The following is a 14985-nucleotide window of genomic DNA, read 5'->3' as shown; positions in this document are numbered from 1 at the left end:
ACACTTTCTACCCCTTGGACAAGACTGATGTTTCTGGGGTATTCAAAAATCATGAAAGTGAACTACGTATTATAAGAGAAAAACAAGACCTCAAATAAGAGACTAAAACAAGTCTAATACATCAAATAGGAGATTAGAACAAATCTACTACATTGAATTACTTTCCACAACTCACTCCACATACAACATAACAAGGAATACAACAATCTTCCAAATTCCAATTTAAATTCAAGAATGACAAACTAGAAACATGATAGTTATGATACAATAAAGTTTTATACATACTTACCTGGCAGATATATACATAGCTATTACTCCGTCGTCCCCGACAGAAATTCGAATTTCGCGGCACACGCGGCAGGTAGGTCAGGTGATCTACCCCCCCCCCCCCCCCCCCCCCCCCGCCCCCCCCCCCCCCCCCCCCCCCCCCGCCGCTGGGTGGCGGGAATAGGAACCATACCCGTTTTCTAATTCATATTTTTTCTTCCAGCTGTCTCCTGAAGGGAGGCTGGGTGGGCCATTTAATTGTATATATCTGCCAGGTAAGTATGTATAAAACTTTATTGTATCATAACAATATCATTTCTGGGCTCAGCCGTGTCGCTCCGTGAAATGTGTCCTCTTTAGCACTATTTCTAGTAAAATATTGCTATGATACCAGAGAACTGCTAAATTGGACATGTCAGAAGTCTCTGACTCACTCACCTAAATAAAAGGTGTCGGTATAGAACTGGGGCGAGTGTTAAACACTACCACAGTAACCCCTCCAATTAGCCTTTTCCTCATCAAAAGACCCTGAAAACGGGGAGCCGACCTATAGGTCACACCCAGCTACCCTGTTGAAGGGGACTGCGGCGACATTCTTATCGATAGCCTCCCAGCGTTGCACGCTTTTTTATAGCTATCTGTTTTTTTATTGGTTTCGTTATTCTTTTTCGTTATGGATCGTCAATCTGCCTCTTCACCCAAGTTAAGTAGGTTCGGGCCCTTCAGCCCTTTTTACTGTATTTAGGGAGTGATTTTGCCTTTCGTTTTGCCTTTATTTAGGATTTTGTTAGGCGTCTCCTCCCGTAACGAGCGGTAGCGAGCCGCCATTACGTCGTTCCCTTGTTTTGTACCAATTTCGAGCGGGCTTCTTCAGTACCTATATATTTTATATTTATATACTCGTAACTTATGCTATTTCAGTATATATTTTCAGTATATATTTTATTATGTCTTGGGTGGCAGTTGCTTTGTCGATCTTGTTTGATCTACGTTTATTATTTTCATGATTTCCTGTTTTTCAAGGGGGTCGGCGTTCGTGCACGTTTCTTTGTTTCGTGCTTCGTTGTTTATCTACCGTTCCCCCCTTCCCCCTTTTATTTTAGTTTGGTATTTTTCCATTCAAGAATTCCCCCTTTTTCTTTTCGTCAGCTTTAACCGTTTGTTTTCGTTTTGTCGGTGAGCAAGTAATTTTTCCTTGTTGCGCCCACTCTCATCGAGTGGCCTCCATTGCGTTTTATATTTTTCGCCCCTTATTTTCATTACCCCTGTTAAAGCATGGTTTTTTCCCTTAAGCTTTAAGTAATTGATTTTATTTTGTCTATGTATATTTGGGTGTTCGGTCGGCAGCTAGCCTTCATAGGCTTTGCCTGCGTTTTCCTCGTGATCCTTTATTCGCGGGGAATCGCTGGTCACGTGATCGTCCCCCCTCTTCAGCCCTCCCTCCCTCCCCCTCCCGTGGGACTCCCCGTAGTTGGGTGCCGCTCTCGTTGTTTGTCGCTGACGGCCGGTCCCACCAGCGGAGGGGGAGGTGTAGTGGGTCTCCCAGGACCTTGGGCTGGGGAGTGTCGCTTCTTAGCCGACCGCCTCCGGAGTTGTTAGTCGCACTGCGTTTCAGCCTCGGCTTCCGTGGATTGTTGCGCTCTGCTTCTTTCACTCCCGGAGCTTACATCCACCCGCCTAAAACATTCCCTCTCCGCATAAGGCGGGTTTAGATTCCGGCCTCTCCCGGAGTCATTGAGGGTTATGTTTACGGAAGTTACTCTTCCGTATGCGAGATAGTATATTTGTTATTTTAGTTTTTATTATCATTATTTTTATCTTTATTTTTATTTTTATTTTTCTTGCCACGGAACTTGCGAGTTCATGTGGCCGTCCCGGGTTACTTCGTGTACCCCCCTCTCCGGGTCATACAGCTCCGGGTATACAACTCCGGGTGTTTTTTTTTTGTTTTTTTTTCCCTACAACAGTTCCCCGGGACTTAACATATGAATATATTTTATACCCTTTCTTTTCTTTATAGCCCGGAATGCTCCGGCACAAAAAAAAAAAAAAAAAACAACAAAAGAAAGCAATATATTTCATTATCCTATTAAGTGTGTGCAATTGTTCTTATATATTATTGCACTTACAGGCCTCTCAGTGTCTGGTTGACCGGCTGTAGTGCTGCTCTGCAAGATCCGTGCGGCCATGACGTTTGTCGGGGCCACGCCCCCTGTGCAGTGCTGCTTCCTGATTCCGTGGTCTGGCATCATGAAAACTGTTTTGCCTGCTACGACTTGGTACATCAGGCTACCTCTTCGGTAAGTTGCCGCACTGCTGATTCTATGTTTATTGTATTGAAATGAGATAAAATAAATGATCAATTAAAATTTCTTTAAATTAAATTACATTGTTTAATCAATAATTATAGAATAATGTTCAAGGAATTTACTTGGTATTGACACATTCCTTGCATTACAAGGCTGAGCAGTCTATTAAGGATGCTGCACTCTCCGCCCTCAAGATCTGGGTTGGAGGGTTTGGACAGAACGTAGGGAAGGCTAAGCCGTATATTCGTCCCGAGATATGGCGACTTTGCTCTTCCCAGCCGGAAAATCTGCCGGATACGTCGATCCAAAGTAGCGGCACCAATTATCAAATCAATACAAGACATCAGTTATTGAACAGCAAGAGGCGGAATTGCCGGACCTTGGACTAGAGGAAGTCTCACTTGAAGTGGTTGAGGATTTGCCCGTTACACTAGGCACGGGTACAGGTAACAGTGTTAATGAGCTAGCTTAGTTGTCACCGGGATCTTTCCTTGAGTGACTCTGATTCTTCCTCTCCTTCTACTTCCAATTCCTTCATGGGTTTCACAGGAGGTTTGCCCCCTCCCAGGTTGCACTCCTTCTCTGTGATTCCTAAACTAAAGAAAAAACCTGCGGGTAAACCTTGCTTAAAGGCAGATCAGAGACAATGCCAAGGCCTGGGCAGTCACACCAGGTTTCATACACAATATTAAAACTAAAATAAAGTCACTTTCCAAACCTTCAATCCCAAGGTCTCAAGGAGGGAATTCTTCCTATTGCCCTACCAGTCCATTCCATTAACTTCTAGGGACCGGATACCTCATAAGGTACCGCAAGAGGGACATGATGATTCTCCTTCCGTTGACCAAGACCCAGTTTCAACACAAATATTCTAAATCAGGTCAGTAGCCTTGGTAGTTTACTCAGCTCAGTTGCAGCAAGGTTTGAAGAAGTGTTTAGCAGGTTAGGTGCTCAGGACTCCCTGATTGCAGGTCTCAGACAGGAGTCGGCAGTTTCGGCCCCTTCTAGTAGCTTGATGCAAGCTCAGAGCATGCCTGACGGGTCCACGCCTCCCTCCCTTCCACCCCGGTAATCCCCTCCGGAGGGTGCTAACTTCGCTCCGTTTGTCAATGGGATGTTGACTATAGAAGGTTGCGGCACACGTAGGCTCGAGGATTTCGAGTTTTTCCCCGAAGGTTTACAGCCTCCATTTATAGGCTATGTTAGGCTTACGGAGGCAGCTCTGGTTAGAGAGGATAAGGTCCCCCAAGGAGACTGTTATCCTTTCTAGAGATCAGGCTCAGCAAACATGGGTACGGAGCCTAGAAGAGTGGGACTGCTCAAATACTAGAATAACAGCTTTTAAAAGTCCTTTCACCATGTTTACAACTGATGTCGGCAACCCTTACCTTTTACATCAAAGGTAGCAGAACTACACTCCAGGCAGTGACTCGAGAAGAGCCCATGCCCCAGCTTAGGGAGACAGGTCCCACATCTTTACTACTCCCAGGTAGGGAGGATTTGTGGGAGGATTTGCCAGCTACGTTCTCGGTATGCAAGCTGAAGCCAGATTGTGCAATCACCTTGTTAGTGAACGCCTTCCTAGGCTGTCAGACGCATTGATCCAAGCCGAATTTGACGCTAAGAACACGTCTCGCAAGGTCTCTTAACTCCCTAGTGATGACAAGAGAACGGCGGCTCGGGAGTACGCTCAGGAGCTGCTGTTTAAGGTCATTGCGAAGTCGTTACTTTTAAGCATGCAATGTGACTTGTACGACTTTGCGATTGCTAGGAGAAATTGCAGGAAGCATGTTCTGTCTGAGGCGACGATAAGGCACGAAACCCAACAAGCTTCTAGCTTCCTCAATCTGGGGTGCAGATCTATTCCCAGCTTCAGCAGTATCCGAGGTTCAGAGCGAGGCATCACGTCTTAACCAAAGCATCAGGTTTGCGTGGGGAATCCCTTTCAAAAGGAAATCAGAGTCTTCTTCCTCCAGTTTTAGGGCTAAGAAGAGGCAAAGGAAGTTCCTACCTTTCCAAGTCCCGCAACAGCATCCTGTGCTACAAGGCTGGTTCCAATTCAACAGGTATCCCAGCCTTCGACTTCTAAGGCTCAGCCTCAGCAACCGCATCGCAATTTGTTTTTCTTCCTTTCGACGCCGTCCAACCAACAGGCCTCCTCACAGTATTCAGTGTCGCCCGCTTTTAACCCTGGTCTATGAGAGTCGGGCATTTCACCCCTTTACCAGAGTTGCTAGGGGTGGCAGGGCTATGAGGATCCTTTCGCCAGCGCGGAGGAGCCAGAGCCCAAGGGCGAACTAGAGGTGCAAGGTAGGCAGAGGATCCCGGCCTTCATCATCTCAATGAAGTTTCTCAGGTAGGAGGCAGGCTGTACCTCTTTCGTCATCGTTGGGGGTTCAGCAGTTGGGCAAAAAGCATAGTATCCAGAGGCCTAGGCTGGAGTTGGATCAAAGGTCCTCCTCCACCCATCACCTTCTATCAGGAACAACGCAGGAATTGATGGATTACTCCAAGGACCTTCTCCAGAAGGGAGCAATCTCCAAGACGAAGAACTTGAAATTTCAGGGTCGTCTATTCAGCGTCCCAAAGAAAGGGACCGACAAAGAAGGGTGATCTTAGACTTGTCCCGTCTAAACTTGTACATTCGTTGCGACAAGTTCAAAATGCTGACCATCTCTCAGGTGCGGACCTTACTTCCCCGTGGGGCCGTCACCACCTCTATAGATCTTACAGACGCCTACTATCATGTCCCCCGATAGCTCGGCACTTCCAACCATTATCCTCGGCTTCAAACTAGGGAAAGAAGCCTACTCCTTCAAAAAAGTAAATAATGCCCTTCGGGCTGATATAGCACCAAGGGTTTTCACGAAAACTGGCGGAGACCAAGTGGTGCAGGAGCTAAGATCCCAGGGTATATTGGTGGTGGCGTACCTAGACGATTGGCTAATCTGGGAGATGGACAAAGGCAAATGTATGACAAAGCCACGGACAAGGTCATGTCTTTCCTGGAATATTTAGGGTTCAAGATCAACAGGACCAAGTGGCCCCGGTTGACTCCGGAGTCCAAGTTCCAGTGGCTAGGGATTCATTGGGACTTGGATTCTCACACTCTTTCCATTCCAGCAGGAAAGAGAAAGGAGATTGCCAAGGCAACAAGAAAATTCTTAAAGTGCAAAGAGACTCGAGAAGGAATCAGGAGAGGATCCTAGGCTCGCTCCAGTTTTGCCTCAGTCAACGGACGTTCTGTTGAAAGCCAAGCTCAAGGACATCAATCGAGTTTGGCGTTCGAAGGCAAATGCCAAGTGTCGGGACAAGTTCGCCCGGATACCTCTGATTCTCAGAAAACGCCTGCGCCCATGGACAAAGGCCGCCAACCTAGCCAAGGAGTTACCGTTGCAGTTTCCTCCTCCCCCGTCCCTAGTGGTGCATACGGACGCATCGCTGACAGGTTGGGGAGGTTATTCACAGCACGAGAAGGTTTCAGGGAACTTGGTCACCTCACTTCCAAACACTTCACATCAACATTCTAGAAGCTATGGCAGTGTTTTCTGACTTTAAAAAAGCTCCGTCCTCCAAAGAAGACTCATATCAGGTTGGTCCTCGACAGTGCAGTAGTAGTACACTGTATAAACAGAGGTGGTTCAAAGTCAAGTCATGTGAACCACGTGATGATAGCAATCTTTTCTCTAGCAGCCAAGAACACCTGGCATCTGTCGGCTACTCACCTGGCAGGAGTCCACAATGTAGTGGCAGAGCCCCTGTCTCGGTCGGTCCCTCTGGAATCAGAATGGTCACTGGACCAAGAATCCTTCGAGAAGGGTTTGCCAAAGAGTACCAGGTCTAGAAGTAGATCTGTTTGCCACAGAGGCAAACCACAAGCTGCCTTGTTATGTAGCCCCCAATCTGGACCCTCTGGCATACGCTACGGACGCCCTGAGCATAGATTGGAACCAGTGGTCGAAAATCTATTTATTCCCTCCAGTGAACCTTCTCCTGAAGGTGCTGCACAAGTTGAGATCCTTCGAAGGCCAGGTGGCTCTCATAGCCCCTCACTGGCCCAAGAGCAACTGGTTTCCCCTTCTCCTGGAACTAGGTCTTCGCCCTCACCCTCTCCCGGACTTGAGACTATCGCAACAAGTTCAAACGAGGACTGTGTTCGATTCCTCAGGTCTTCACACAAAACCCTAACTTTATGGATTTCATGAAGTTTGCAGGTAAGAGAGTAGGCGACATTGATCCACAGAACATGTTGTTCTTGGAGTCAGACAAGAGAGAGTCTACGCTTCGCCAGTATGACTCAGCAGTTAAGAAATTGTCTTCGTTCCTCAGAGAATCAAATATCAAAGTAATGACTTGAACGTGGCCATAACCTTCTTCAGGTCTTTATTTGAACAAGCTGGCAGCTGCAACAATTACAACCACTAAGTCAGCTCTGAAAAAGATTTTCTTCTCGGGTTTGGTATCAATCTAACCGAGTCTTATTTCACCTCTATCCCAAGGGCATGTGCACGTCTACGGCCCGTTCACAGACCGTCATCAGTGTCATGGGGTTTCTTTTTCTTAAATGGATGTTTCCTTAGGTTAGCCTCGGAAACAGACAACTTCAAATGTGATTACCAAACCATTTTGCGTAAAACTCTGTCCTTATTGAGTCTAGCTTCAGGTGCCAGAATATCAGAGCTGTCATCTTTATCTAGAGATGAAGCGCATATTGAGTTCCTTTCCTCGGGGACGTGTTGCTTTGCCAAATAAGCAATTTCTAGCTAAGAATGAAGATCCCTTGATGAGGTGGTCTCCATGGAAGATTGTCCCGCTTCCGCAGGATCCATCGTTTATGTCCTGTTAAAACTCTTAAGGACTATTTATCTAGGACGTCTACCTATTCCCGAAGGCCCCCTTTTCATTAGAAAAGATGGTGGTACACTATTTCTAAAAGGCATTAGGCAGCAGATTTTATATTTATCAAGAAGCCATCCCAGGGTCATTCCCCAAGGTGCTTGACATTCGGGCAATAGCAACTTCTGTTAACTTCTTCAAATATATGGACTTGATGATCTGAAGAAGTATACTGGTTGGAAGTCACCCTTGGTTTTCAAAAAGCACTACCTTAAAGTCTTTAGAGGATCTTAAAATATTCATGCATAGCTGCAGGGAGGCCAGTGTCTCCCACTGCTACATCATTATAGTACCGTCCTTGTGTCATATGAATCTTTTCAATTATGCAGCCTCATTAGCATTTACCTACCTCAGCAAATGCCTTAGCTATTAGAATAAGTGTATAACTGTGTATAGTTTTACGTACATACAAATTATCTGTAATTATTTATTATGTATGTGACTTGTTGCAAATGTTGCCACATGTTTTGGCTATATAGTATATTTGTAAATAAATTGTATTTTTTCCAATTCTTAAACTATTTTATTATTTCCTTTGATTTCATTAATATGATTTTTCCTTTCAGGATAGTATAGCTTGGTGTTTCTCTGGTACAATTTCACGGAGCGACACGGCTGAGCCAGAAAAGGGATTTGACGTAGGAAAAATCTATTTCTGGGCGAGGAAGCCGTGTCGCCCAGTGAAATCCCCCCCTTTTTTTCCTTTTTCCCCCCCTTGCTGTGCACCAAGCTTCTTTGCTATCGATAAGTATGACGCCGCAGTCCCCTTCAACAGGTAGCTGGGTGTGACCTATAGGTCGGCTCCCCGTTTTCAGGGTCTTTTTGATGAGGAAAAGGCTAATTGGAGGGGTTACTGTGGTTAGTGTTTAACACTGCCCCAGTTCCCCTTTAGTTTATACCGACACCTTTTATTTAGGTGAGCGAGTCAGAGACTTCTGACATGTCCAATTTAGCAGTTCTCTGGTATCATAGCAATATTTTACTAGAAATAGTGCTAAAGAGGACACATTTCACTGGGCGACACGGCTTCCTCGCCCAGAAATAGATTTTTCCTACGTCAAAATCCCTTTTTTTATACATTCAACTTACCCGTGATATATAACATAGCTGATTCACACCATTGGTGGAGGGTAAAGACAGCTATTACTGAATATACAGGTAAACAACATACGGTTGTAGTAATAAATAAATAAAACCTTGGTTCCTATGTGTTTTAGAACGAGGGTCACTTCCTAGCTATTGCTAGTAGTCTGCTTCGTCTCAAGAGCCTCAGCGAGGTATGACCTATGGATAAGAGTTCTTGTAGATCTGTCAATGGGGTCTTATCCACTTACTTGACAGAATCTAGTGGTCATTTGTCAATGGGGTCTTATCCACTTACATGGGACAAATACACCAATGCCATATTGGCATAATTTAAGGAGCACAACACCGATCACGATCACCTGATCCTAACAAGAGGGTTTGTGCTTAATTTGAAAAGAGCTATCCCCAAAACTCATTTCAAATAACCTCAGAAAATAATACACTTATGTTTAAAAAAAATTAAAAAAAAAATAAAAATAAAAATTTTTAATTCACTAGTTAAGGATCAGTGTCGTCTCCCTATCCCAGCAACGCATCCGTGGACACGTATAACAAAGAGAGAAGGATCTCTCATAGGCCCACTTGATCTCCTTCGTGCAAAGAGAAGTCAACACAGAGTTGCATCTCCCGTTATTACAGCTAATATGCCTCTCACGACATATTGTTATGGAAAAGAACAAGAATTGTTAAAAGCCCGCACTTCAAGCGCTTTTAATTCTTAGCTGTTTGAAGGAATCATCAAGTTACTCAAGAAGTGCTTTAGAGATTCCACTGTTCCAAAGAAGGACCAGGGCTTTCTTTGAAATAGATCTCTTTCTGGATGAAGCCCAGAGCCTGGCTTGCGCCTGGCTGGCGCTTCGCGCCTGCCTGGTGCCTCGCGCCAGTCTGGCGCCTCGCGCCTGGCTGGCGCCTCACGCCTGGCTGGCGCCTCACTCGCGCCTGGCTGGCGCTTCGCTTGCCAGGCACCTCGCGTCTGGCTGGCTCCTCGCGCACCTGGCTGACTTCTCCCCACTTGCTAGAGATTCGAGGCTTGTTAAGAGTCTCGATGAAAACTGGCGATGTCCACCTCGAACAACTTTATTTGCCTGATTTTATTCGCCTCTAGCGCATCTGTGCCAGATTGGAGGCCTACTCCTTCTCCTCATCAGACAATGACAGTGTTTATTTGGACTGTCTTGCTCTGGCATCTTTACGCCTGTTTGGCATTTGGCGCCTGATTGGCGCTACATTGTCTGAAAGTCTGAACATCCACAATCGTTTATCAGGAGAATGGAAAAGGGCGGAAGAAATTCTTTCACTTTGAGCTTATGGCCTCCGTAACAAGGGGAGGTAATTTTAGTCAGCTACATCCAGTAAACGATAGGAAATCTAATAGTCCGAGAGACCAGTCTTCCTCCGAGGAGGATCATACTTGATACTTCCGTTGCTAACGAGCACTCTTCCTACATGTTGATGAGTTCTCTTGTTGCAAAATCTTCCCTATCCTTGCACGAAGGCAGGGAAAGAGCCTGGAAGTCTAAGGAGATTCTGAGCTGAAATTGGGAGGATTCCTGATTTCTAGCTCTTTAAATATCTCTTCGAACCTTCTGGGAAGTGGTTTTCTAAGCCCTCATCGTATTCCAAAGACTCTGTCAGCAAACTTTTAAACCTTATCTTCTTTTGTAGATGAGAACGTAAATACATTGCCTGGACAACGAATCCTTTATCTGAAAGCGTTGATCCAGGAATAAAAGGTTTTAGTTCTTTTGCCAAACATACCATGCTGGCAGGAACCCATTGCCTAGTCTTTCTAGAATTTGATTCCAGATTCCAAGCCCAACCCAAAATTTCAATCGTCCTTTGGTCGTTTAGTACCAAGAAAAACATTGATGAGGAGCAGTTCCATCTTGTCAAACACGGATCTGAGGCCCAAATAGGATCCCATTGTAATTATAAGATCTCCTAGTCTTGTCGTATAGAGGTATTGTATAAGATCCCGAGATCTTAATGCTCTGCTATCTCCAATTCCTTTTATGCAGACAGAGTCATAGCCTTTTACTGCGTTCTTTGATAGCAGAAATATACAAAGGTGATTCTTCCCTCTGAAAGGGAAGAAAAAACCGCTATGTGGTTCACAGAGGTATCGGAAGAGGACAGTTTCCTTATTCCCTCTAGTACGATCTGCAGTAATCATATACTATATTATCCATGACTACTGTCATTTACCTTGAAACATCCTCTCATTCATGTCCACTTCTGGTCAGTCTGCACGCAGACAGACTCAGAGTGGAGAGGTTGTTAAGGTCCATTTAAAATAGATGCTGAAAGAATATTCAGACTGTCTTGGAAAAGACTTCCAAAACTTGCTGTGAGAAGAACGTGACCTCTGTGAATCCAACCCTCTCTAAGTCTAAAAATGAGGCATAACGTATTATCCTCTCTTTCTTTGATGCCCTTTGTCTTACATTCTGTAAAGAGTTTATATTTTAGGGGAAAAAGACTAAATTTTATTCCCCTTTCTATAAAATAAAGATGGCGTAGATTGCTACCTCTCTCTTATATTCTTTCTTACCGTCCTCGTGCCTGGGCAACGAGAGAATGGAAAATTCTATCATCGTTATTCAGCAAAACAACAAATTATTATTATCCTATTCTCCTAATAAATGATCCAGGATCGAGGGAGAAATCATTCAAGATTCCTATCCTAGGACATCAGGCCGTAATGTACGTTCAAATACTTGAAAAAGCCTCTCACCCATCCACTGAGAGCTCTTACGAGTCTTTTCCAGTACCAAAACATTACAAGGTCTCCCTTGTTATATGTTTACATAGGAGTAGGATAAAATAACATCCTGTTAATAACAATGAAAGAGGAGAAAGAGGAGCTGCATGGTTCAAGGGACTAGCCGAAACGTGCAATAAAAAAGTGGTTTGCCAAGGTCTTTCTAAAACCTGCACCCAGATTAACTTATGAGTCCGATATATTTTCTATCACTTGTCTCATAAGGTTGAGGAAAGCGAGAGACTTCTAAAGATATCGGTTCTCTTCACCATGTAAAGGGTCTATAAAGCAGATGAACCCACTTATCCTGACACGTACTACGTTCGCCTGTGCGATATCTAGAATAATTGTCAGTAGAGGGTTGATCTGGCAAAGAAAGTTTCTCCCAAAACACTCCTCTGCCAGGAAAGAAGTCGCTCACGCGACCACTATATCACCTGACATGAGAAGTCTGTCTTGTTAGAGACTTCCGCAATTTCAGTTAATCCTGACAAGGGCCACGGGCCGCCTGTGCGATAACTTGTGTCCCTGTCAGGAAAAAACTGATCTTGTGTCAGTTCTCAAAGAGGAAACTCTTGGAAAGTCTATCTCCAAATACTGAGAAATTGGAGATCCTGATGTCTTGCACCTGGTTGGCGCCTCGCTCCTGGGAGGCGTCACGCTTCTGGCTGGCGTCTCGCGCCTCGCAGCGTCCTCGCGCTTGCCTGGTGCCTCGCTCCTGGGAGGCGTCACGCTTCTGGCTGGCGTCTCGCGCCTCGCAGCGTCCTCGCGCTTGCCTGGCGCCTCGCTCCTGGGAGGCGTCACGCTTTTGGCTGGCGTCTCGCGTCTCGCATCGTCCTCTCCGCTCTTGGCCTTGGCGCCTCGCTCCTGGGAGGCGGTCACGCTTCTGTCTGGCTCTCGCGCCTCGCAATGCGTCCTCTGGCGCTTGCCTGGCGCCCGCGTCCTGGGAGGCGTCACGCTTTTGGCCTGGCCGTCCATCGCCGTCCTCGGGAAGCGTCCTCTTGCGCTCGCCTGGCGCCTCGGATCCTGTGAGGCCGTCACTCTTCTGGCCCATTACTTGCAACCGTGGTCAGGAAATCTCGATATCAAAAATAAGAAGAAGTCTTTTTTGTAGGAATCCTATAATTTTACAGTACTTCCATAGTTGGATTTTTCTTCTCAATTTTCCTCTAATTCGAGTATATCGGAAGGGGAATTATTCTTTCCTCGGTTAATTCTTCCGTATCCCCCCCCCCCTTTTTTCCTGAACGAGAAATATTTTGGCTGGTGCTCTTGGCTTATTGCACCAGGCTGGCGCAACTTGCGCCAGGCTGGCGCCTCCTACTAATTATCTTTATGTTATGTCCCAGAACATCTGTCTCTTTATGGTACCCGACATCCTTTCATATGTTAATTCCGTTCTTATTATGAAAACTATTATATACGTAGTATAATCCATTCAGGAAACCATTTCCCACTAAAAGAATGTTTCCCATTCGACTCATACCAACTTCTGCGCAATATCCGATTCTAAATACAGTTGTGTCGTTTCTCGAAGACTTAACCATAGCTTAGTCTTGAAGTGAATCTCTATTACATCTCTCTTCTCACTAAGTATGTACTCTAATAGACATGCTTTTCGTAAGTATGAGTGCATTAAATAATATAATGTTCTGCTGCATTAGAATCCTTTAATCATGTTATCTACGGTAAACAGCATTGAAAGGTTGTAATATCTTTCTTATTGAAAGCTTCCTAACAAAAGGCAGACAATATTTTATTTATGACAGCTTCAGTATTCCCTCAATCCGAGGCTAAGACCACGATTGTAGGGGAGAGATACGGTTAGTTATCCCATTCCGCAGGAGAGAGAGCTGTCACCGACCGCTCACGACTGAGAACAAACAACATGGTACTGCCGCTGGTCCTCTCTCTCAATTCAAGCGAAGCAGTCTTCGAAAGCCGACTGGCCTTCCCTTTCCAGAGTTGCCAGTTACTCCATTAAATAAAGGAATCTTATAAAATTTTTATCGAGCTTCAGGAAGTTTTATATAAGCATAATTAAGCGAACGAGACTTCGACAAGTCTAGAAACTAAATAGGTGTCGTCTAAACAATCCTTTTAAACAATTTCTTCCTAGGAAAGTCCTAGAAGGGTACTGGTAATTCATGGAAACCTCTTCTAACACGAAGAAAAATGTTTCTATCCTACTCTCAATTCACCAATAAAGATATGCTTCTCCGATCACTTCTCGAAGACACGAAGCATCATATAACTCATACTCTAGCGTAATAGAATACTCTATAATACTGTTACATTAAGGTAAACCGTATTAATTTAGGAAATTTTGTAAGGATTTCACTTGACCATTATAGCATAAATTTCGGTATGTGAGTATGCCTTGCCATACCGTAGCCTAAGGCGATTTGTCCTAAGCATGGTAGGAGCTAGAAGCTTAAAAGTCATACATATATGCTTTATCACTCAACGAGATCCATATAATTCATTCGATTGACAAATAATCTAAATTGTTCTAATCAGAATAGAACTATATCTAAAAATGCACCGATGGGGAATCTTATGTTGAAATAACAATTTCATACCCCCATGGGATAGCGTTCTCGTCTAGTTGCGAAAAAATGTTCGAACAATGACTTTATCACAAATGTTATCGAATGATCTCTAATATTAGAAGGCGCTAAATCGTCGCCTGATTCGAAAGGTGGATCGATTAAAGTCATTCTCATTTTGAATAATTCTACCAGAAGGCATTATACGAGGATCTTCGTCAATTCATTCATTCGAAGTTCTCCTATCCATCATGGAACAGTACGCATAAAAAGGGAGAAACACTGTCTTAGGATGCCTTTCCAATGGCTATCCCTGGCAGTCTGGGACGCTCTACAGAACCTGCCGAGGGGACGCCTGACCGGTGGGGATTCTCTGAAACCTCCTTACGGTTTTCGACATTCCTTCTCCTCTGGGCTTGTGAGCGAGACAGAGCCGATCAGACGCACCCTCCCTTGTAATGGGGGAACACTATATTCACTTCTTACGTTCTAAGAGTTCGCATTTGAACTATATCCAAAGTCTACAATTTGCAAATATGATATTGTAGATTCTGCGGAGTAAGAAGGTGATTAGGATGCAACAACTACTAGTACTGTTACTACTATAATTGCTCGTTAACATAAGAGCTAATAAAGCTTCTAAAGGATAGTTACTTTTCTGACTTCCCCTACTAGGAAGAAAGATATAAATTTCTAAATATAAGTAATTCCCTTTCATGAAAGTATAAGTAATTCACTTTCGTGAAAGTGCATGAGTGTCTACCAAAAACTTTGGTAGTTACACGTCACTAATCTTAGAAATTTTCGAAGTTAATATTATCAAAAAGTTAACAAAAGCGTATGCCGAACCAAAGATCCATTACTTCCCAGTAAAAGTTAGCCCAGACAATCGATGGCGATGAAACACGAAAATCCATCAGGAGGAACTGCAAACGTTGTTTACATTCCAAGCGACAGAAAAAATATGAATTAGAAAACGGGTATGGTTCCTATTCCCGCCACCCAGCGCGGTGGGGGGGGGGTAGATCACCTGACCTACCTGCTCGCGGCACACGCGGAGTAATAGCTATGTATATATCTGACGGGTAAGTTGAATGTATAAAATATATTTGTACTA

The 14985-nt window shown here is 44.5% G+C and overlaps 1 protein-coding gene across 1 annotated transcript in view; it reads right to left on the bottom strand.

Moving 5' to 3' along the window:
- The window catches only part of LOC135203285 (zinc finger protein 37-like), a 128110-nt gene that overhangs the window by 98794 nt on the left and 14331 nt on the right, over positions 1 to 14985 (bottom strand). The gene's annotated exons all lie outside the window — the stretch shown is intronic.

The sequence above is a fragment of the Macrobrachium nipponense genome, chromosome 24 (genome assembly GCF_015104395.2).
Source record: "Macrobrachium nipponense isolate FS-2020 chromosome 24, ASM1510439v2, whole genome shotgun sequence".
NCBI lineage: Eukaryota > Metazoa > Arthropoda > Malacostraca > Decapoda > Palaemonidae > Macrobrachium > Macrobrachium nipponense.
This window is presented reverse-complemented; position numbering and strand designations above follow the sequence as displayed.